The 23,408-nt window shown below is 40.3% G+C and overlaps 1 protein-coding gene across 1 annotated transcript in view; it reads left to right on the top strand.

The window, feature by feature from the left end:
- LOC128690736 (voltage-dependent T-type calcium channel subunit alpha-1G) overlaps nt 1-23,408 on the top strand; it is a 181,199-nt gene that overhangs the window by 121,006 nt on the left and 36,785 nt on the right. The gene's annotated exons all lie outside the window — the stretch shown is intronic.

Here is a 23,408-nt window from a genome sequence, read left to right as displayed (position 1 = left end):
TAGTGTGCAGCAATATTCCAGCCTAGATAGAACAAGTGACCTGAAAAGTGTCATCATGGGCTTGGCCTCTCTAATTTTGAAGGTTCTCATTATCCATCCTGTCATTTTTCTAGCAGATGCGATTGATACAATGTTATGGTCCTTGAAGGTGAGATCCTCCAACATGATCACTCCCAGGTCTTTGACGTTGGTGTTTCGCTCTATTTTGTGGCCAGAATTTGTTTTGTACTCTGATGAAGATTTAATTTCCTCATGTTTACCATATCTGAGTAATTGAAATTTCTCATCATTGAACTTCATATTGTTATCTGCAGCCCACTGAAAGATTTGGTTGATGTCCACCTGGAGCCTTGCAGTGTCTGCAATGGAAGACACTGTCATGCAGATTCGGGTGTCATCTGCAAAGGAAGACACGGTGCTGTGGCTGACATCCTTGTCTATGTCAGATATGAGGATGAGGAACAAAATGGGAGCGAGTACTGTGCCTTGTTGAACAGAGCTTTTCACCGTAGCTGCCTCGGACTTTACTCTGTTGACTACTACTCTCTGTGTTCTGTTAGTGAGGAAATTATAGATCCATCGACCGACTTTTCCTGTTATTCCTTTAGTACGCATTTTGTGCGCTATTACGCCATGGTCACACTTGTCGAAGGCTTTTGCAAAGTCTGTATATATTACATCTGCATTCTTTTTGTCTTCTAGTGCATTTAGGACCTTGTCGTAGTGATCCAGTAGTTGAGACAGACAGGAGCGACCTGTTCTAAACCCATGTTGCCCTGGGTTGTGTATCTGTTGGGTTTCTAGATGGGTGGTGATCTTGCTGCTTAGGACCCTTTCAAAGATTTTTATGATATGGGATGTTAGTGCTATTGGTCTGTAGTTCTTTGCTGTTGCTTTACTGCCCCCTTTGTGGAGTGGGGCTATGTCTGTTGTTTTTAGTAACTGTGGGACGACCCCCGTGTCCATGCTCCCTCTCCATAGAATGGAAAAGGCTCGTGATAGGGGCTTCTTGCAGTTCTTGATGAACACAGAGTTCCATGAGTCTGGCCCTGGGGCAGAGTGCATGGGCATGTCATTTATCGCCTGTTCGAAGTCATTTGGCGTCAGGATAACATCGGATAGGCTTGTGTTAATCAAATTTTGTGGCTCTCTCATAAAAAATTCATTTTGATCTTCGACTCTCAGTCTGGTTAGCGGCTTGCTAAAAACTGAGTCATACTGGGACTTGAGTAGCTCACTCATTTCCTTGCTGTCATCTGTGTAGGACCCATCTTGCTTAAGTAGGGGCCCAATACTGGACGTTGTTCTCGATTTTGATTTGGCATAGGAGAAGAAATACTTTGGGTTTCTTTCGATTTCATTTATGGCTTTTAGTTCTTCCCGCGATTCCTGACTCCTAAAGGATTCTTTTAGCTTAAGTTCGATGCTTGCTATTTCTCTGACCAGTGTCTCCCTACGCATTTCAGATATATTGACCTCTTTTAGCCGCTCTGTTATTCTTTTCCGTCGCCTGTAAAGGGAGCGCCTGTCTCTTTCTATTTTACATCTACTCCTCCTTTTTCTTAGAGGAATAAGCCTTGTGCAAACATCGAGTGCCACCGAGTTAATCTGTTCTAGGCATAAGTTGGGGTCTGTGTTGCTTAGTATATCTTCCCAGCTTATATCGGTTAGGAATTGGTTTGTAAAGTAAAAGGACACAAGTGCAACTAATGTGACATTTATTGTGGCAATGTTTCGCTCTCCAGGAGCTTTATCAAGCTCCTGGAGAGCGAAACATTGCTTGATAAAGCTCCTGGAGAGCGAAACGTTGCCACAATAAATGTCACATTAGTTGCACTTGTGTCCTTTTACTTTACATATTGTCGGTAATTCTACCAACTTTATTACAGGAATTGGTTTACTTGGTCCCACTTTGTTTTTGTTATTGAAGTTGAATTTGGTGAATGCTCCCTCGTGACTAGTCTCATTATGTCGATCTGGGGCTCCACGCATACATGTCTGAACCTCAATTATGTTGTGATCTGAGTATATTGTTTTTGGTATGGTGACATTTCTTATCAGATCATCATTGTTAGTGAAGATGAGGTCTAGTGTATTCTCCAGTCTAGTAGGCTCTATTATTTGCTGGTTTAAATTGAATTTTGTGCAGAGATTTAAAAGCTCGTGTGAGTGTGAGTTTTCATCAGAGCTGCCTCCTGGTGTTATTACTGCAACAATATTATTTGCTGTATTCCTCCATTTTAGGTGCCTTAAGTTGAAATCCCCCAGGAGAAAGATGTTGGGTGCAGGAGCTGGAAGATTTTCCAGACAGTGATCAATTTTTAACAGCTGTTCCTGGAATTGCTGGGATGTTGCATCCGGAGGCTTGTAGACTACCACAATGACTAGGTTTTGGTTCTCGACCTTTACTGCTAAAACTTCCACTACATCATTTGAGGCATTAAGCAGTTCTGTGCAAACAAGTGACTCTGCAATGTACAGGCCAACCCCCCCCCTTTTGCCTGTTCACTCTGTCACATCTGTATAGGTTGTAACCTGGGATCCATATTTCGTTGTCCAAGTGATCCTTTATGTGGGTCTCAGTGAAAGCCACGAACATTGCCTTTGCCTCTGCAAGCAGTCCACGGATGAAAGGTATTTTGTTGTTTGTTGCTGGCTTTAGACCCTGTATATTTGCAAAGAAGAATGTTATCGGACTGGTGGTATTGTTGGTACTGGGGGGGATTTTTTTTCCGGCATTAGTATCTGTATCTGTTGGTTTGGAGTGGAGGCCATCGACTGTGGTTCCACTCCAGGAATGACTGGATTTGGTGTACGATTTCTGTGAGCGCAGTCTGGAAAAAAGTGCAGAAATTTAGTGGTAAATACTCTCCTGACCCGGCTCCTGTTCTTCGGGTCGCCAGTGTTGATATAGCAAACCCTATTGATGTTGCCATTGAAATTGGCAATCATCTGCTCCGTATTTCTCGGGGGCTCCATCTATGCCCCTCATTTCTTTATTCAAAGTCTGCCAGAGAGTTAGCACCCTTGGACTTTTCTTCTCTCAAAGTAGAACCATATAATGTGCCTTTAAACTTCAGGAACTGGAGGCAACACTGTCAACTTGCCGATCATCGGCAGCTGGGCCTGACGACACTCATATTCAGATGTTACAACATTTACATCAGTCAGCCCTTGCAGTCCTCTTACACCTCTTCAATCTTATTTGGTCACAAGGAGTCTTCCCCAGCTGTGGAAATCTGCCATTGTTCTCCCTTTCCGCAAACCAGGTACTAAGGGACATGATGCCTCCCACTATCGTCCCATTGCTCTTACCAGTGCAGTTTGCAAAGTGATGGAATGTCTGGTAAATCGACGTTTAATGTGGTATTTAGAGACACAACAGTCTCTCCACTAGTCAATATGGCTTTCTTAAGGGCCATTCTAACATAGACCCCTTACTTTGCTTGGATACGTATGTTCGTAATGCCTTTGCGAATAACCACTCAGTTATTGCCATATTTTTTGACCTTGAGAAGGCATATGACAACTTGGAGGTATAATATTTTGCCCCAAGCCCACTCCTTAGGCCTCCGAGGCAATCTACCATCCTTCCTTAAGAACTTTTTAACTGACAGACATTTCCATGTTCGGGTTAATAATGTGCTCTCCCCGGACTTTGTCCATGCTGAAGGTGTCCCCCAGGGATGTGTTCTGAGCACAACACTTTCTCCTTGCTATAAATGATTTGGCCTCTAGTCTTCCATCCAATATTTGGTCATCACTCTATGTTGATGACTTCGCTATTGCTTGTGCAGGTGCTGACTGTCACCTCATTACAGTTTCTCTCCAGCATGGGGTCGACCGTCTTTTCAATTGGGCCACCACGCATGGGTTTAAGTTTTCCAATACCAAAACTCACCAAATTAATTTCACTGGATGCTCTGTCATCTCCGATCATCCTTTGTACCTCTATGGCTCACGTATCCCTGAATATGATGCAGTCAGGTTTCTACGCCTTCTCTTTGATCATAGGTTATCCTGGAAACCTTACATTACCTCTCTGAAGGCAACTTGTCACAGCCTGGCTGAACCTTCTTAAAACCCTTGCTCATCTTTCATGGGGAGCTGATCATTGAACTCTCCTTCGCCTACATTCAGCCCTCATTTTATCGAAACTTGATCATGGTGACCAGATCTATTCAGCGGCCTATCCTGCTACTCTCTCTAGCCTTAACCCCATCCATCACCAAGGATTACGTTTATGCCTTGGTGTTTTTCTCTCTCTCCCTGTTGAGAGCCTGTATGCAGAAGCGAATGTTCCATCCTTATCCGATCGCCGTGATGCCCATTGCCTTCGCTACTATGTACGTACTCTCTCATGATCTCCGCAATCCTTCCATTTATAGAATATTCACCGATATTAGTAGACATTATTTGTTCACCGCCCCTGTTTGCTCCATCCCTTTTCTCTTTTTATTTATTTATTTATTTAGTAATTTTAGCATACATACAGAGGTACAAAAAAATACAGGTAAGAGCAGCATGCCAAAGCCACTTATATGCATAGCATTACGGGCTGGCTTAAAATTAACTTAAGATTAACTAAGCAATGATGAAATCAGTGATAAAACATTATTGTAAACAGATAACTATAAAGCACAAATGAGTATTACAAAGACAGGTCATATGGTTGCATGCATTGCTGTACATTCAGTTGAATGGAGTATTCTGTTAGGTAGTGTATTTAAAAAAATAACAAAGTTAGATTGGGGGGGGGGGGGTAGCAGGTGTTGGTGACCACCACTGGCTCGTTCTTCACAGAGTATAGCCATGTGTAATTACTTCAGATGACAGGAAAACAGGTTCGTTACCACTGCTATGATGAGGGGTTAGGTCCTGTGTTGGTTTACATAACAGGTAAGTAGACTAAACATGGGACGTCTCAGGACGTTAGTGCGTCTCCTTCTATTCTTCTCGTTGGTTGGCAGGTGACCCTCTCTGTCATTCCAAGAGTAGTGTTGGGAGCTGTGAGTCGAGTAATTTACTGTTTGACCGGAGTCCCACACGTCACCTTTCCAAGGGGGGGGGAAGAGGGAGGGGAAGGGATAGCGGGAGCTAGACTGACCCTACCTTAACAACCAGCCAGCAATCAAACTATCACTTTCGGGGAGGGGGAAAAAAGGGCGGGGGGAATAGCGGGAGCTGGACTTACCCTACCTTAGCAAGTAGCCGGCAATGAAACTATTGTTACTATATACTCCCTCTCTACTCCTATCTATTGAACTTTTCCCTCACACTCCCCCATACCAAGACTTATAGTCAAGGAGTATAAGAAGAATACGCGAGGAAAAAGTTCTAACATGTGGAAGTCGCGTAAGGCAACAAATCTTCTACTGACTGTCACGACTTAACCAGTCAGAGAAATAATTGGATGAACCATTGATATACACATTATGGAACTTAAAAGCCTGGAGTGCCAATGTCCACCTCAAGAGGCGACTGTTGGTTTCCTTAAAAGTTTCTAGGTATATCAAAGGTTTGTGGTCTGTTTCTAAAATGAATTCTTTTCCCAGCAAATAAAATTTAAGTTTGGAGATACCCCACACAAGGGCCAAACATTCCTTTTCTATGCTGGAGTATCTCGTTTCTGCGGGAAGGAGTTTCCGGCTTAGGAAGCATACAGGGAAGGGAGTACCATCATGGTATTGTAGTAGCACTGCATCAGTTCTTAAATAAAATGCTTTATTAATATCTGGAATCTTAAGTATAGGGTCTTTCGAAAAGATACTTTTAATCTCATTAAACTTTTCCCGAGCTACGTCGGAAAGTTCAAGAGGTTCCTTCACAGACTTTTTAAGGAAGTCGGATAAGATGCCTGTAAGATCAGTAAGGTTCGGGATAAACTGTGCATAAAAATTTACAGAACTAGGAAAGCTACGCATGAGCTTCTTGGTTTTGGGGAATTTAAATTCTAATAAAGCTTTAATCTTACTGGGGAGAGGCTGCAAAGAGTTATTAGAAAGTATCAGTCCAAGATATCTAATCTTGTTATACCCAAGGAAGCATTTCTTCAGCTTGGCAGTGAGACAATGTGAGCGTAACCTATGCAAAACTGATGTTAATGTTTGGATATGTTCGCCCCATGTAGATGTCATTACGTAAATGTTATCAAAATAAACTGAAACATTTGGCATATTACCCAAGACCTTTCTCATCAGTCTCACGTAGGTAGCACAGGCAGTTAGCAAACTGAAGGGCATAGTTCTATACTGCATCAGTCCTTGGTGGGTAGGAAAAGCGGTGTACTGCTTAGAAGAAGGATCTAACATTACTTGATGATATGCCTGCGCAATATCAATCTCTGAAAAGAAGGAAGCGTCATAAAATTTGTGTAGATCGCTATCTATTAAGGGCATAGGCTCAGCATCCCACCGAGTTATAGCATTAAGGCCTCTGAAGTCGATAGCAAGTCTATATGAATTATCCTCCTTAACCATGACTACTGGTGAGCAGTATGCAGATACTGAAGGTTCAATGATCTTTAGTTTTAATAATTTGTCTACCTCTCGGTCAAATGCATCCCTAAGGTGAACTGGAACTGGGTATAATTTCCGTTTGATCGGATTGTCCATCAATAAGTCAATCTTATGGACTACCGTGGAGGTAACACCTGGAATATCAGTAAAGATGTCTGAAAAGTTACTCACACATTGAAGTAGTTCATGTCTCTTATGGTCATCCAAAGATTCATTAATATTAATGTTGGTTGCGCCCGAGTGGTCAAGAGTCACCAAGTCATGTAGTTCTTCATCATAGTCTAAGTTAGAGGTGTCAATTACACACACCTTACATTCTTCAGTTGTCTTATCAAGTTCATGTGGAAAAACTAAGTCAAAGTTATTAAGGCAGTTAACCGAATTTCTTTGGTAATATTTCTTAAAGATGTTGATATGATAAAGCTTAGGTTTCCCCTTGACTTCTATGAGGTAGTCAACTTTCCCACAAATTTTTAATACTTTATATGGACCTTTCCATGCTACTAATAATTTATTTGACTTGATAGGCAAAAGTACCAGAACTTCATCCCCTACTTTAAAACTTCTCCTCTGACTTTTGGAATCAAAATAGGTTTTGTACTGGTCCATTGACAAGCTTAGGCTTTTCGAAACTATGTCAGAGGTCTCCTCAAGTTTGGATCTAAGGTCAAGGAGAAACTGGTAAGAAGACTGAACCTCAGCATTTACCTCCTCATTAGTTCATAAGTCATGAAGGATGGACAATGGACCTCTGGCCTGTCTACCATAGAGAAGTTCAAAAGGTGAAAACCCCAAAGAGTCACTGGGAACTTCCCTCATGGCAAACAAAGCACAGGGTAGGTAACGATGCCACTCCTTAGGTTTAAGGGAGCAAAGTTTCCTTAAAATGGACTTGAGAATCGAATGCTGGCACTCAATCCTCCCATTACAGCTGGGATGATAGGGTGTGGTGAAGAGAGGCTTCACTCCCAGAAGTTGGTATAGATGTTGCATTAAGTCAGATGTGAATTGTGTCCCACGGTCAGACAAAATTTCTCTAGGGATGCCCACTCTGGAGAAGATGGACAAAAGGGCTTCAGCCACCTCTGTAGTAGTTATGGTCTTTAAGGGAACAGCTTCAGGGAAACTCGAAGCATAATCAACTAATGTTAATATACAGTGGACCCCCGGTTAACGAACTTTTTTCATTCCAGTAGTATGTTCAGGTGCCAGTACTGACCGAATTTTTTCCCATAAGGAATATTGTGAAGTAGATTAGTCCATTTCAGACCCCCAAACATACACGTACAAACGCACTTACATAAATACACTTACATAATTGGTCGCATTTGGAGGTGATCGTTAAGCGGGGGTCCACTGTATATCTATGTCCCCCAGATGAAAGTGGAGATAAAGGACCAATGATGTCAATAGCTACTCTTTCAAAGGGTACTGTAAAGACTGGCATTTTGACCATAGGTACTCGCCTGGTACCTCGGGAGGATGACAGTTGGCAAACTTTACATGATCTACAATAGGTAGTGACATCTGAGGACATTTTTGGCCAAAAATAGGTTTCCCTAATTTTATTTAAGGTTTTACGATGCGAGAAATGTCCGGCCACTGGCAGGTCATGAGCCATTTTAAGAACAGTCTCTCTGCATTGACTTGGAACAATTAAGATGGAATAGTCTATCTCATCTGAATTTAATTTGAATACTGACTTATACAAGATACCATTTATATATTCAAATTTATATGAAAAGTTTTTCCTTTGGATAGTGTAGCGGAATTATGGCAATTCTGAAGAGAAGGGCAATTACGTTGTAAATTGACAAAGGAGTCCTTTGATATATCTAAAGGCTTAAAGTCAGGGAAAATCAAAGGATAGACAGTAGGAGAAGCCTGGGCTTTGGTCTGAGCACTAGTCAAGACATTTATGGTATCGGAGGTGATATCTTCACTTTCATCTAACAAGTGAACGGTGATGCTACTACCTCGCTTTCGAGAGTAACATCACTGGTTTTTAATCCCACATGAATCTCACGAGACATTGTCTCATCTGAGCTTTCGAGGGGCTTCTCTGACTCTACAGGAAGAGGATCTGAAAAGCTTATGTCCATCTTTGGTGATGAAAGGTCAACCTCAGAAGGTAGAATGGCACCTTTTACATTACCTATTAGTACGGAGCAAGAAGTGATGGGAGCTAGTACGGCTTCAGACCAACCTGTGAACCATTTAGACCTAATGTAACAACGGATGGTAGGAAAAGTGTCTGTACGGCCCAAGTAGTCTGAAAGTATAGCAGAGGAATGAGTTTCTTTAAGATTAGGGAACAGCTTATCAGAAATGACTATACATGTGCATCCAGTGTCTCGTAAAATGGTAGATACATTAAGTCCATTAACTGTTCCTGAATAGAAGGGTGCTTGGTCATTACAGTCTTTAAAACATCTTCCAACTTTTTGGACCTTCTTAGAAGGACAATCTGGACATTTATGTCCCTTAACACCACACAAATGACAAACAGGAATAAAAGAAGTAATTTTACTCTCCACTAGAGGCTTTGATTTCTTAAGATCTGATGAACCCTTGTCCTTAGGGTTTGATCCCTTCAGGTCTTTATAGGAATTGTGAGCCTCAGCATACAAGTCAGCAGCCTCATCAACTTCCTCAGCTTTAATCAGGTTATGTTCTCTAATGAATGTTCTTATCTGGTGGGGAAGAGCTGTCAGGAACTGGTCAGCAACCATGAAGTCTCTAAGAGATTCATAACTGTGATCAATTCCTGAACTCTCTATCCAAAAGTCGAACAAACGAGTGTTACCTGTAACTGCTGAAAGTTCTGGCCAGGCTGTAAGGTGGCATACCTGAAATCTTCCCTGTAAGAATTAGTGGTTTTTTGACATGCTTTAAGGATTGCCTTCTTCAGTAGGTTATAATTACATATATCCTGCAACAAAGCTGCATAGATATTCAAGGCTGTACCAGAAAATAACATTCCTAACCTGGTAGCCCAGGTGTCAGCAGGCCATTCACAGAGGGTAACAGTATTTTCGAACCTGATAATGTATGAAGTTATGTCGTCCCCCTCTGTGAAGGGAGGTAAATTAGGTGTTGGAATATGTGCACTGACTGCACGTTGTTCCATTACTCCTTCCTCTAATTGTTGTTGTGTAAAAGTTAACTTTTTATTCTCTAATTCAAGGCAAGATTTTTCGAGCTCGTGATCCTTTTCTCTCTCTATTAACTCATGCTCTCTAGCTTTTTCCTCAACTTCTCTATCCTTGGCTCTTTCCTCAAGTTCTCTTAATTTAACTTGTTCCTCACGTATTTTAGCTTGTTCCTCACGTTCTCTAGCTCTTTCCTCACGATCAAGTCTATCATGCTCTTTTTGGTCTTCTCGCTCTCTTTCTAACTGTCTTTTTTTGATTTCTCTCTCACTTCTCTCTCTTTCAAGTCTTTCCTGGATCTTAGCACTAATGAAAGATTCTAAATTTTTCCCTTTTATTCCTAACTTACTTCCAGCATTCATCCAAAACTGGTATTCCTCCATACTTGCAAGAATAACTTAAACTATCAGGGGAAATGAAACGGGTATTAAAAAAAATGGAGGGTTCAATTCCTGCTTCGCTCAAACTGTAAATAAACCAGAGGGCTCGATCCCTACTTCAATTAAACAATATGTATTAATTAAAACGAAGGGTTCTATGCCGGCTCCAAGCAAACAGTAAGTAGAATGGGGTCACTTGACCATCCAATCTTCTCACCAACAAATCAAGAGTGTCCTACGACAGTTCCCTTGATATAATAAAGAGCTCAATGAAACAAATTGTCACTGGAAAATCTCGGGTCCCTAGAGTCTAATCCTCCAAAGTGTTTCAAGCTCGAAAAGGTGGCAGAGTTAAGTATTATATCCTGCCTGACTTGACTTACAATAAATTGAGACTATAATAATCACCAAATCTTTTAAATACCTGTACCGTAGTCCTACCATAGAGAATGATTACACATGGCTGGTGGTAACCGTCTGTGGTATGCGGCGTTTGAAGTTCCAATGGTAGATTCAAGATGGAATTGAATCTTGATTCAGTAGAGTTGATCCTGGCAAGGTCGCCACTTGCGAAGGCTTACTCAGCCCTGTAACAACTTCAGCCAGTATTACCAAGGCTGGCTGGCTCCTCAGGAAAATAAATGAATAGAAAAAGAAATAATAACAGACAATGATAAACACTTTATTATTTAGAAACGGAAAATGTAAAACAATAAAACATAAATGGGTATCCTAATTGAAAGAAAAATGAAAAATGAAATGAAAAAAATTACATTTGAGCTCAACGCTAATATAGGTATATCATGGTAATGGGGTGTTGGCAACACTGCGTGTTTTTGAAATCGTAGCTGTTGCTGATGTGGGGGGGGGGTGGCAGGTGTTGGTGACCACCACTGGCTCGTTCTTCACAGAGTATAGCCGTGTGTAATTACTTCAGATGACAGGAAAACAGGTTCGTTACCACTGCTATGATGAGGGGTTAGGTTCTGTGTTGGTTTACATAACAGGTAAGTAGACTAGACATGGGACGTCTCAGGACGTTAGTCCATCTCCTTCTGTTCTTCTCGTTGGTTGGCAGGTGACCCTCTCTGTCATTCCAAGAGTAGTGTTGGGAGCTGTGAGTCGAGTGATTTACTGTTTGACCGGAGTCCCACACGTCACCTTTCGGGGAGGGGGGTAAGAGAGAGGGGAAGGGATAGCGGGAGCTAGACTGACCCTACCTTAAGCAGCCGGCAATCAAACTATCACTTTCGGGGAGGGGGAAAAAAGGGCGGGGGGAATAGCGGGAACTGGACTTACCCTACCTTAACAAGTAGCCGGCAATGAAACTATTGTTACTGTATACTCCCTCGCTATTCCTATTTATTGAACTTTTCCCTCACAGCACTGTATCTCGGTAAGTACTGATCAGAAATTATTTTTTTTGTCTTATTTCCTTCACAAAAATATGCTCTTTAATTCTGTAAGAAAAATATAATTTTTTTTTTTTTTTTTTCAAAATTTCTTGGACACTGGAGCACCACTTCAGATTTTGGCATGAGAGTGTTAGGAGTGAATGGAGACGAATAGTTTTTCAGACCTGACGAGCTGTTGGAGTGTGAGCAGGGTAATATTTAGTGAAGGGATTCAGAGAAACTGGTTATTTTTATATAGCCGGGCTTGAGTACTGGAAATGGGAAGTACAATGCCTGTACTTTAACCCTTTGGGGGTTTCGGCCATACTAGTGTGGCTTACGACCCAGGGTTTTTGACGTACTAGTACGCCTAAGTTCTAGCGCCCTCAAATCTAGTGGGAGAAAGCTGGTAGGCCTACATATGAAAGAATGGGTCTATGTGGTCAGTGTGCACAGTATAAAAAAAATCCTGCAGCACACAGTGCATAATGAGAAAAAAAAACTTTGACAGTTTTTTTTGGAATAAAACAGCGAATTTGCACTGTATTTTCGTATGGTATTTATTGTTGTATTCTAGTTTTCTTGGTCTCATTTTATAGAATGGAAGACATATTACAGAAATTGAGATGATTTTGACTGGTTTTACAATGAAAAGTACCTTGAAATTGAGCTCAAAGTAGCAGAAATGTTCGATTTTTACCAAAGTTCAAAAGTAAACATATCATGCCAGGCGTCCAATACACGTCAACTGGTGAGTCTAATATTCTTTCGCAAGTGTGCCAATATTATTTATACCATTTTTTACACTAATGCAGTAGTCTGCATAACAGTAAATCTTCTATTTTTTGTGAGAATAAAAATTCAAAGTGGAAAGCAAAAGAATGTAAGAGGGGCCTTGAGACGTAACTTATGAACAGAGGAAACGTCATTTTAGTGCCAGGAATGTCTTTCTTGTTTATTCTGGACCCTATTCGGAAATTGGCATCTTTTGAAATTTGTGTGAAATTGGCAAAATTGCTAAATTCTGACCACTGTATTGGATAGTTAAAATTGGTAAATGGGTGGTTTCTTGCACTCATTCGATAGAAAAAATGGAGTTCTAGCGAAATATTCATGTTTTTTTGTCGACTAGTACATTGGAATTGGCCGAAAATGGGGCTCAAAGTGGGGAAAATCGCCAATGCGTAAACATCGCCGAGACCACTAACTTCGCGAGAGCATAATTCTGTAAGTTTTCCATCAAATTTCATACTTTTGGTGTCATTATGATCGTGAAAAGAATCTCTATCTTTTCATAAGAATTTTTTTTTTTTTTTTTTTTTTAATTTGGCCGACCCTGAGAATGAGTCTCAGAGAGGGCCTGTCGACCCTCAAAGGGTTAAAGGAGGGAGTTGGGATATTGGCAGTTTGGAGGGATATGTTATATATCTTTATATATGCTTCTAAGCTGTTGTGTCTGGGTGCCTCTGCAAAAACAGTGATTATGTATGAGTGAGGTGAAAGTGTTGAATGATGATGAAAGTATTTTCATTTTGGGGGGTTTTCTTTCTTTTTGGGTCACCCTGCCTTGGTGGCAGACGACCGACTTGTTGAAAAAAAGAAAAAAGTCTATTAAGTATTCCAGGTCAAGTGATGTGGGTTGTTATTGAATGAATTAGAAGTAAGATGGAGAACAGGATTGCAGATGAGCAAGGAAGCTTTAGAATGGGTAAGGTATGTGTAGACCAAGTATATACATTGAAGCATGTAAGTGAACACTATTTAGATAAAGGCAGGAAAGTTTTCATTGCATTTATGGATTTGGAAAAGGCATATGACAGGTTTGACAAGTTTGGGAGAGGGCCTGTCGATCCTCAAAGGGTTAAGCACCATTTTTGCTTGTGCTCCGTCTTTTTGCTATGGCAGTTATTATTACTCATTTGTTGAAGCCTCTCTTGAATCCCTTAGAATTCATCTTACGCCTTCCTGTCATTGTTCTTGAAAGGTTTATTCTTTTATAATCTGATCACTTGATCTTTCATGGATACATTTCTTTTAACATAGCCACTGATTAATTTAGCAGCTGTGCCATTTTTATAATGCTCTTTTGCTTTCCCTTCTACTTTTATTGTACTGTTCTTCTCATTTTACATTTCATTAACATTTTTCAGGTTTTCACCTCATCATGCTGTCTATGAAACCAAGGACTGTTCTCTTTGCATTTGGTTTCTTTCACTTTATAGACCAAAATGAATCTCTCTAGCCTCTTTGCATATTTATTCTCTGTGAATAACTTTAATAGGTATATATTATTTCTCTTTGTTGCAGTTGCTAGTACTTATTATTAACACTTTCATTTGTAATATTTGTTAGCATTAGTGTTTATGAAAATCTTGAATTTGTTTTTGTTGCATTGTTCTATGCATATATTTACACTTGTTTGCATCAAGTACAGTACAGGTGTCTCTCACTTTATATGATAGCTGTCATCTAGGACCATGACATGTAAAGCAAATGCAACTTAAAACATAATGATATGTTCCAAGACTTCACATTTCACATTTCTTTATTTATATTTACTAAAAAGAGAGCTTCCTACACATGCACCAGTCATATAAATAATGAATTTGATATGGAAACAACTGAGAAAAATAAAATAAGATCAGTTATAACCCCTGTACAGTTAACACAAAGCCAGACTTTGGATGAACTTCACATTTTTTTTACTTTTTATCAAAAAAATATAAACCTACCACATAAGTACCAAATTGTCATATGCTGTACCAAAAATTAAAGCATTTGGTCAAAATCAAAAGAAACAAATTCAGTTCAAAATTCCATCAAAATCTATCCTCTCTTTCCTCCCTTTACCTCCTAGTCTTAACTTTGCATTAGTGCAGCCCAGCTTGGTCTGGCCAAGTACCCAATATTTTTTCTGTTTTTTAACCCTTTGAGGGTTGGTCCCTTACATGTACGGCTTAACAGCCGGGGTCGGTCCCGTACATATACTACTCCAAAATTCTAGTGCCTTCAAATCGAGCAGGAGAAAGCTTTTAGGCCTGCATGTGAGAAAATGGGTCTGCATGGTCAGTGTGCACAATAGGAAAAAAATTGGGGCACCCACATTGCATCGTGGGAGCGCCATTTCAGTACACCTTGTTTACCATGCCTCATGGTAAGAAACTCCTCACTCCCTGGTGAATTGGGATTCTTTTGTTCCCAAGTGATAGTTCTAACACAGATGGAAGTGTCAGTGAAGATGAATTTCATGGTTTTGAGGAGTTTGTGACCAAGAGTAATGACCATAATACTGGTAATAGTGAAGAAAACCCAGATGACCCTCAACCTTCCACTTCTGGTGCTGGGCCGTCTTGTTCACATTCAGTTGTACCAGAGCAAAAGAGGAAACTCATATTTTCCCATGTTCAGGACTCAGATGTGAGCAGTGGTGATGATAGTGATAGTGAATATGATATCCAAGCTCCTGAAAACAGTTCCAGTAGCGAGAGTGAAGTGGAATATTCTCCAGTGAAGCATCAGTATATATGACACTACATGCATTCTGGTAGTGTGCCATATGATATTCCAAAGGGAAGGAGTACATCTCGGGGTACATCCCGTGGCTGTACAACAGGAACAGATAGTGAAAATGAACCACCTGTCAATATCCAAAACCCACCAACTGACCACATCTGGGATTAGCAGCAAGGTGCTAATTTTGTTCCCAATCCCCATCACTTTGATGAAAGTCAAAGTAGAATACATGTATGGCCATCTTGTACACTTGGGAACAATGTCACTGAACTGGAATGTTTCTAGTTTTTCTTTGATTAACCCCTGATGGAAGTTATTGTCAGGGAAAACAACACATACTTCGATTACACCATGGCAAACACAATTCTTTCACCAAGATCATGCCTATGCCAGTGGAAGGAGACAACTGTGGCTGAGATGTATCTTTTCTTTGCTACAATAATGCTTATGCCACATGTGTATAAGCACAGTGTCAAATCATACTTGTCGACAGACTGCCTGATTGCAGCTCCCAGCTTTCACTGATATAATACCAGTGAATCGATTTGTACTACTATTATGTATGCTTCTCTTCTCAGACAAAACCAGGCCTTATAGAAAAGACAGGTTATATAAGATTAGAAATGTGTTTATGTATCTGCAACAGAAATTCTCTATGCATTTTTATCCCTTCAGGAAGCTTGTTATTGATGAGTCTTTGATTTTGTTCAAAGGTAGACTGTTATTCAAGCAGTATATACCAAGCAAGAGGAAATGCTTTGGTATAAAGTTGTTTGTACTTTATGATTGCTACAGTGGTCTTGTATTGGATATTATTGTGTACACTGGAAGTAATACATTGCAAGATATCAGGAAGTTATTGGGTATCTCTGGTGATGTGGTTAGAACAGTGATGGAACCATATCTTGGTAAGGGGCATATACTATTATATACTAATAACTGGTGCACAAGCCCCTTACTCAGTGATTTCTTGCAGGTGAACATGACAGACTTGTGTGGCACAGTGCATGGAAATCGTAAGCATATGCCTAGGTTCAAGTTTGGCACTCATAGAGGTGAGGTGCAGGCATTTGCTGCCAATGACATCATGGCATTTTGGTGGCAAGACAAATGAGATGTCACACTGCTGACATCAGTTCACCAAAATGAAATGACAGACATTGGCAGGCAGAATAGAGAGACCAATGAACCCATTCTAAAACCTGCAGCTGTGATGGGCTATACCCTCAATATGTGCTCAGTGGACAAATATGACTTGCAAATTGGGTCTGCTGAAACAATATAAAGCAGTAACGTAGAGCAGTAAGTTTGTCCTAATATACAAGTACAGTTAGAAATAGAAATACAAATAGCCAGATCTTCACTTTAAGGAGGTTATTAGTAGAATATTCAAGAGGTTATTAGTAGAATTACAGTGAATCAACCAGGAATAGTTAGTGGTATGGGTTTTGGCAGGAAAACAGTGAAGTCCCAGTGTAGTAATATTACGAGTTCTAGGGGAACTAGTAATAATAAGAACGAGATAGATATTGAAAAGCCAGGGACCTTGGGTGATAAGGACGGTAATAGGTTTAGTAGAAAAATAGAAATGAGCAGGAAGGGTAAAGAGAAAGGAGAGTCTTTCAATGTTTATTATGCTAATTGCCGTAGTGCTAGGAATAAGATGGACGAGTTGAGATTAGTTGCTAGTGTAGGTAACATTGATGTATTTGCCTTAACTGAGACGTGGTTTAATTCAAAAAGTCGGGACATGCCTGCGGAATGTCATATTCAGGGTTTTAAATTGTTCCAAGAAGATAGAAGTATTGGGAGGGGGGGGTGGGGTGGCATTGTATGTCCGAGATCGCTTGAACTGTTGCATAAAAACGGGTATTAAGTCTGAAGTAACACATACAGAGTCTGTTTGGATAGAATTTTCAGAGGGGCATGAAAAACTGATTTTAGGAGTGATATACCGTCCCCCTAACTTAGATAGGGACCAAGGGAAACTACTATGGGAGGAAATTGTTAAGGCCACAAGGCACGATAATGTAGTAATTCTAGGAGACTTTAACTTTAGTCATGTTGATTGGAATTTCTTGACTGGGAATTTAGAATCGTACGACTTCTTAGAAGTATTTCAGGATTGTTTTTTGAAGCAGTTTGTGACAGAACCTACAAGGGGAAATAACCTGCTTGACTTAGTTATGGCAAACAATGAATCCCTTGTTAATAATTTAGAAATTTCAGAGGAACTGGGTGCTAGCGACCACAAATCAATTACATTTAGCATTGAATGGAAGTACGATAGTAGCGATAACTCAGTAACAGTCCCAGATTTTCGCTTAGCAGATTACGATGGGCTTAGAGAACACTTATCATCTGTTGACTGGGGTAACGAAGTGAGCTATCAATATGACAGTTTTCTGAACACTATACATGCTGCTCAAAGAGCGTTTATCCCATATAAAGAAATTAGATCAAATAGAAATGACCCAAAATGGATGAATAATAGGCTCAAATATCTACTAGGGCATAAGAAAGGAATTTATAGGCGTATCAAAAGAGGTGAGGGTCATCTTATGAATCAGTATATTGACATTAAGAGGGACATTAAAAAGGGGATAAGAAAAGCTAAAAGGGACTATGAAATTAAAGTTGCTAGGGATTCTAAAACTAACCCAAAAAGTTTTTTCCAGGTCTATAGAACAAAAGTTAGAGATAAGATAGGTCCCCTTAAAAATAACTATGGGCACCTTACTGACAATGAGAATGAAATGTGCTTGATTTTAAATAATTATTTTCTCTCAGTTTTTACACAGGAAGACACTAACAATATTCCAGTAATTAATTTTTACAGTGGGCTAGAAGAAGATAAATTATGTAACATCACAGTCACTAGTGAGATGGTTGTGAGGCAGATAGACAGACTGAAGCAAAATAAGTCGCCGGGTCCTGATGAGGTTTTTTCAAGGGTTCTTAAGGAATGCAAAATGGAACTCTGTGAACCATTAACTAATATTTTTAATTTATCTCTTCAAACAGGTGTAGTGTCTGATATGTGGAGGATGGCTAATGTAACTCCTATTTTTAAAACAGGGGACAAGTCGTTACCGTCAAATTACCGCCCAATAAGCCTGACCTCAATTGTAGGCAAATTACTAGAGTCAATTATAGCTGAGATTATAAGAAGCCATCTCGATAAGCATAGCTTGATTAATGATACTCAGCATGGATTCACAAGAGGCCGGTCTTGTCTAACTAATTTATTAACTTTCTTCAGTAAAGCTTTTGAGGCTGTTGACCACAATAAAGAATTTGATATTATTTACTTAGATTTTAGTAAGGCTTTTGATAGAGTTCCGCACCATAGACTGTTAAAGAAAGTGGCAGCTCATGGCATTGAGGGAAAGGTGCTCTCGTGGATCGAGTCATGGCTCACTGACAGGAAGCAGAGAGTGTCCATAAATGGGGTTAAATCCGAGTGGGGATCTGTAACAAGTGGCGTTCCGCAGGGATCGGTCTTGGGCCCGTTGTTGTTTATAATATATATCAATGATCTTGATGAGGGAATTACTAGTGATATGAGCAAATTCGCCGATGACACAAAGATAGGTAGGATAATTGATTCAAACGTAGATGTTAGGGAACTTCAGGAGGATTTAAACAAACTCTATTCTTGGTCAGAAAAGTGGCAGATGCAGTTCAATGTAGATAAGTGCAAGGTTCTGAAGCTTGGGAGTGCCCATAACCCTAGTACTTATAAATTAAATGATGTAGAACTTAGCCATACAGATTGCGAAAAGGACTTGGGGGTTATGGTGAGCAGCAACCTTAAACCAAGACAGCAATGCCTAAGCGTACGTAATAAGGCAAATAGATTACTGGGATTTATATCAAGAAGTGTAAGCAACAGAAGTCCAGAGGTCATACTGCAGCTTTATACATCATTAGTAAGGCCTCACCTTGATTATGCAGCTCAGTTCTGGTCTCCGTATTACAAAATGGACATAAATTCGTTAGAAAACATTCAGCGTAGGATGACTAAATTAATACATAGCATCAGAAATCTTCCTTATGAAGAAAGATTGAAGACTCTTAAGTTACATTCACTTGTTAGACGAAGAATGAGGGGAGACCTGATCGAAGTGTATAAGTGGAAGATAGGTATTAATAAAGGGGATATTAATAAGGTCTTGAGGATGTCTCTCCAAGAGAGAACCCGCAGTAATGGATTTAAATTAGATAAGTTTAGATTTAAAAAGGACATAGGAAAGTATTGGTTTGGAAACAGGGTAGTTGATGAGTGGAACAGTCTACCTAGTTGGGTTATTGAGGCTAGGACTTTGGGTAGTTTCAAATCTAGGTTGGATAAGTACATGAGTGGGAAGGGTTGGATTTGAGTGGGACTTTCACATCAGAGCTTATTTCTTGGGTAGCATTGAAAATTGGGTTGGGTAAATGTTTTGTTAGTGGGATGAATTGTAAAGGACCTGCCTAGTATGGGCCAGCAGGCCTCCTGCAGTGTTCCTCCTTTCTTATGTTCTTATGTTGAAATCACATTATGAAATCCTGTATAGTCTGCAGTAAATCAAACAAACGGGCTTCCACATGGATTACATGCCACTTTTGTGGAAATTGGTGTCACGCCCCTTGTGCAGATATCCAAGAATTATCTACAAGCGGTATTAAATCAGGGAAGTGTTTTTGGGTATGCCCAAATGAGATCAATCTGTGGACTAAAATCACATTGGTATTAAAAGAGGATAACATCAAAACAGCCTTCATAGAAAACGTGGAAGCATTCTATAACAGATGGGAAAATAGAAAGTCTGGGCTGGATGGTGCTATTGCCCTTGGTGCGGATGCTGTCCTGGCCGACAGTAACTGTATGACTGGAGGTGCTGGCCATGTAGTCAAAAACTGTAAAGCTGGAGGTGCTGCCCTGGTAGACAGTAACTGTGGGGCTGGAAGTGCTGTCCTGGTAGACAGTAATGGTGAGGCTGGAAGTACTGTCTTGGTAGACAGTAACTGTGGGGCTGGAAGTGCTGTCCTGGTAAACAGTAATGGTGAGGCTGGAGGTGCTGTCATGGTAGACAGTAATCAGTCCCTCAACCTTGGAGTAGGTGCTCTTCGCACCTACTCCAAGGTTGAGGGACTGATTACCTCATCTTCTGTATATACTCCTACTGTCTTCAAGTTATGTCCTGGAATTTGTATTGATAAAGCCACTGGATGGTGAAACGTCTACAATAAAGATACCCAGATGTTGCGCATGTGTTTTAATTTCATCTTGTCGGTATTATATACCATTCTTGCACAACTTGTCAGACACTGCAACATCATGGAATCTTGATTCTGAGGACATGTACATAACCTTCATGACTACGACAATTACTACTACAACTAACCCATCTTTTAGGAAAGGACCTACTTCCACTGGGGAATTCCACCTACCAGTGACTATGCCCTCGTCTGCTACACCTGACGTTAGTATATAAGCACCAGGCTCCTTGCTTCTGCTTCAGAATCTCCACGACTACGGTGCTCTTTGCACCTAATCCAAGGTTGAGGGACTGATTACCTCATCTTCTGTATATAGTCCTACTGTCTTCGAGTTATGTCCTGGAATTTGTGTTGATAAAGCCACTGGATGGCGAAATGTCTACAATAAAGATACGCAGATGTTGCACATGTGTCTTAATTTCATCTTGTCGGTATTATATACCATTCTTGCATAGCACCTTTCAAGGCAGGTGAAATTGCTGACCTAGAAAATGTACAGAGAACCTTCACGGCATGCATAACAGAGATAAAACACCTCAATTACTGGGAGCGCTTGAAGTTCCTGAACCTGTACTCCCTGGAACGCGGATGGGAGAGATGCATGACTATATACACCTGGAAAAACCTAGAGGGGCTAGTACCGAACTTGCACACGAAAATCACTCACTACGAAAGCAAAAGACTCGGCAGATGATGGAACATCCCCCCAGTGAAAAGCAGGGGTGTCACTAACACGTTAAGGGACAACACAATAAACCAGACTGTTCAACTGCCTCCCAGCATACATAAGAGGGATTACCAATAGACCCCTGGCTGTCTTCAAGCAGGCACTGGACAAGCACCTAAAGTCGGCACCTGACCAGCCGGGCTGTGGCTCATACACTGGATTGCGTGCAGCCAGCAGTAACAACCTGGTTGATCAGGCTCTGATCCACCATGAGGCCTGGTCACAGACCGGGCTGCAGGGGCGGTGATCCCCGCAGCCCGGTACAGTGGTACATAAAACTCTTTTTTCATCTTCTGGACATTTCCATGCTCAGTGCTTATGCATGTAATATGTATAGGTTGAAGATCAGAAACAAACCACCATATGGTCAGTTTTATTGTCAGTCATCAGACAAATATTATTCAAGTACCAAGTAACAACACCTGCAATAGAAAACCGCCTACGAACTAATCACCAGCTACCCTCTCGTCTGAGGCCTGGTGATCACTCCCTAATATAACTGCCTCCTACTTCAAAGAAGACTGCTCAGAAGAGGTGTTTTTGTCTGTGCACATACAAAAAAAGTCCACAAAAATGCAAAGAGACTCATTTTATGTGTAAGGAGTTTAAAACACCACTGTGCATGACACCATATTTCAAAGAGTTCCACAAGCTGCAGCACTTCTAGGAACATGACCAGGACTCTGTGTGTTTATATATTATAGAACAATAGTAATAAACAACATTTTTAATTGTTGGTTTGTGTAAACATGTTTTGTAAACGATATAATGACAACAGTGTTTGTGCATTTATTGTGTAGCATACAGCAAGTGTATATATATAAAATATGCCATTTGTTGGTCTCATAAACCATAAAAGTTACTTGTAAAAATAAAATGTTAAAAAATAAAAGAAAATAGAAAAAATTAAAATACAGTGGACTCCCGAGTTTCGTGATTAATCCATTCCAGAGAGCCTGCCGAAAGTCGAAATTCCCAAATGGTGAAACCATTTTCCCCATAAGAAATAATGGAAATAAAATTAACCCATTCCAGACACCCAAAAATATTAAAATAAAATATTTTTTTCAGATTAAATAAAGATTTACATACTGAAAACAATGAGAAATCAAGTATACATGCATATAAAAAATAATAATATTACACTTACCTTTACTGAAGACTTCTGGGTGGATGGAAGACGGGAGGAGGGGATAGGAGGAAGGTGTACACCATTGTTTGGAAGGAGAATCTCCTTCCATTAGGACTTCAGGTATGAAGTCCTTATCTGGGGTTACTTCCCTTCTTTGTTTTTTAAAGACACTGGCACTGGGAACAACTTGAGAGTCACTGGAACCCTGTCGCACAAAATATCTGTCCAGAGAGCTCTGTTTCTGGTGTTTCTTTAAGATTTGTCTGAAGTGGGACACAACACTGTCATTGTACATGTTGCCAATATGGCCTGCAAGAGCTTTGTTAGGGTGAAGTTCATCCATAAATGTTTGCACTTCAGTCCACTTTGCACAAATGTCCTTAAACTTTGCAACAACAGCACACTTTATTTCCTTTCTTTTCGCCACGATTGAAGTGATGGTTGAATGGGGTTTGCCATACATCCTGGCAAGCTCTGTAACACGCACTCCACTCTCATATTTTTCAATGATTTCCTTCTTGAATTCGATCGTGTTTCTCACTTTCTTTACCAAAGGGCCTGCACTAGCTTTCCTTGGGTCCATGGTGACTTATTTAGCAGTTGCAATCACAAAAGACAATGGATTATTATGTATGAACCCGCGGGGTGATGGTCACATGTTGGTAAACAATGGCACACTGAGGGTGAGTGGCGTGGGAGACTGGCTTTGTGTGCTCGGTGACGGGTACCAGACGGTCGCTGAATCACGAGTCTAATCACGAAACGCGAGGCCAAATTTTGCCGAAAAAATTTGCTGAAAGTCGAATTTCACGAAAGTCGATGCCACCGAAACTCGGGGGTCCACTGTATACGATTACCACATGACTGGTAGTCGGCAATGTTGTCGTAAGCGGTTCACTTGGTCCACTGTCTGTCAACTTCATAGCCTCTACATCTCAGTAAGTATTGATTGCAATTTTTTTTTTTTTTTTTTTTTTTTTTTTTTTTTAATAATCAGGATCGAGGCTCTCGACCATCAAAGGGTAAATTCGTGAGAGACTTTAAATTGGATACTGTATTTAATATTTTGTTAAAACTGCTAATATCATAATAAATCAGTTTGGTATGATAATTAAAGTGACGTGGTTTAAAAAATAATTCAGGCTGAGATTGAGTGATCACACACACTCTATGTACATTTATATCCCATATAACAAATTTCTGGTAGAAATGGGATTGCAGCATGAAAGTGAATTCCCCTAGAGCAAAACTTCATAAAGTGAGGGAAACCTGTACAAAAATTTAAATTTTCTGGCAAATTACATATAACCATTTTTGTATTTACTAG

This window comes from Cherax quadricarinatus, chromosome 24 (assembly GCF_038502225.1).
Source record: "Cherax quadricarinatus isolate ZL_2023a chromosome 24, ASM3850222v1, whole genome shotgun sequence".
In the NCBI taxonomy this organism is placed as follows: domain Eukaryota; kingdom Metazoa; phylum Arthropoda; class Malacostraca; order Decapoda; family Parastacidae; genus Cherax; species Cherax quadricarinatus.
This window is presented reverse-complemented; position numbering and strand designations above follow the sequence as displayed.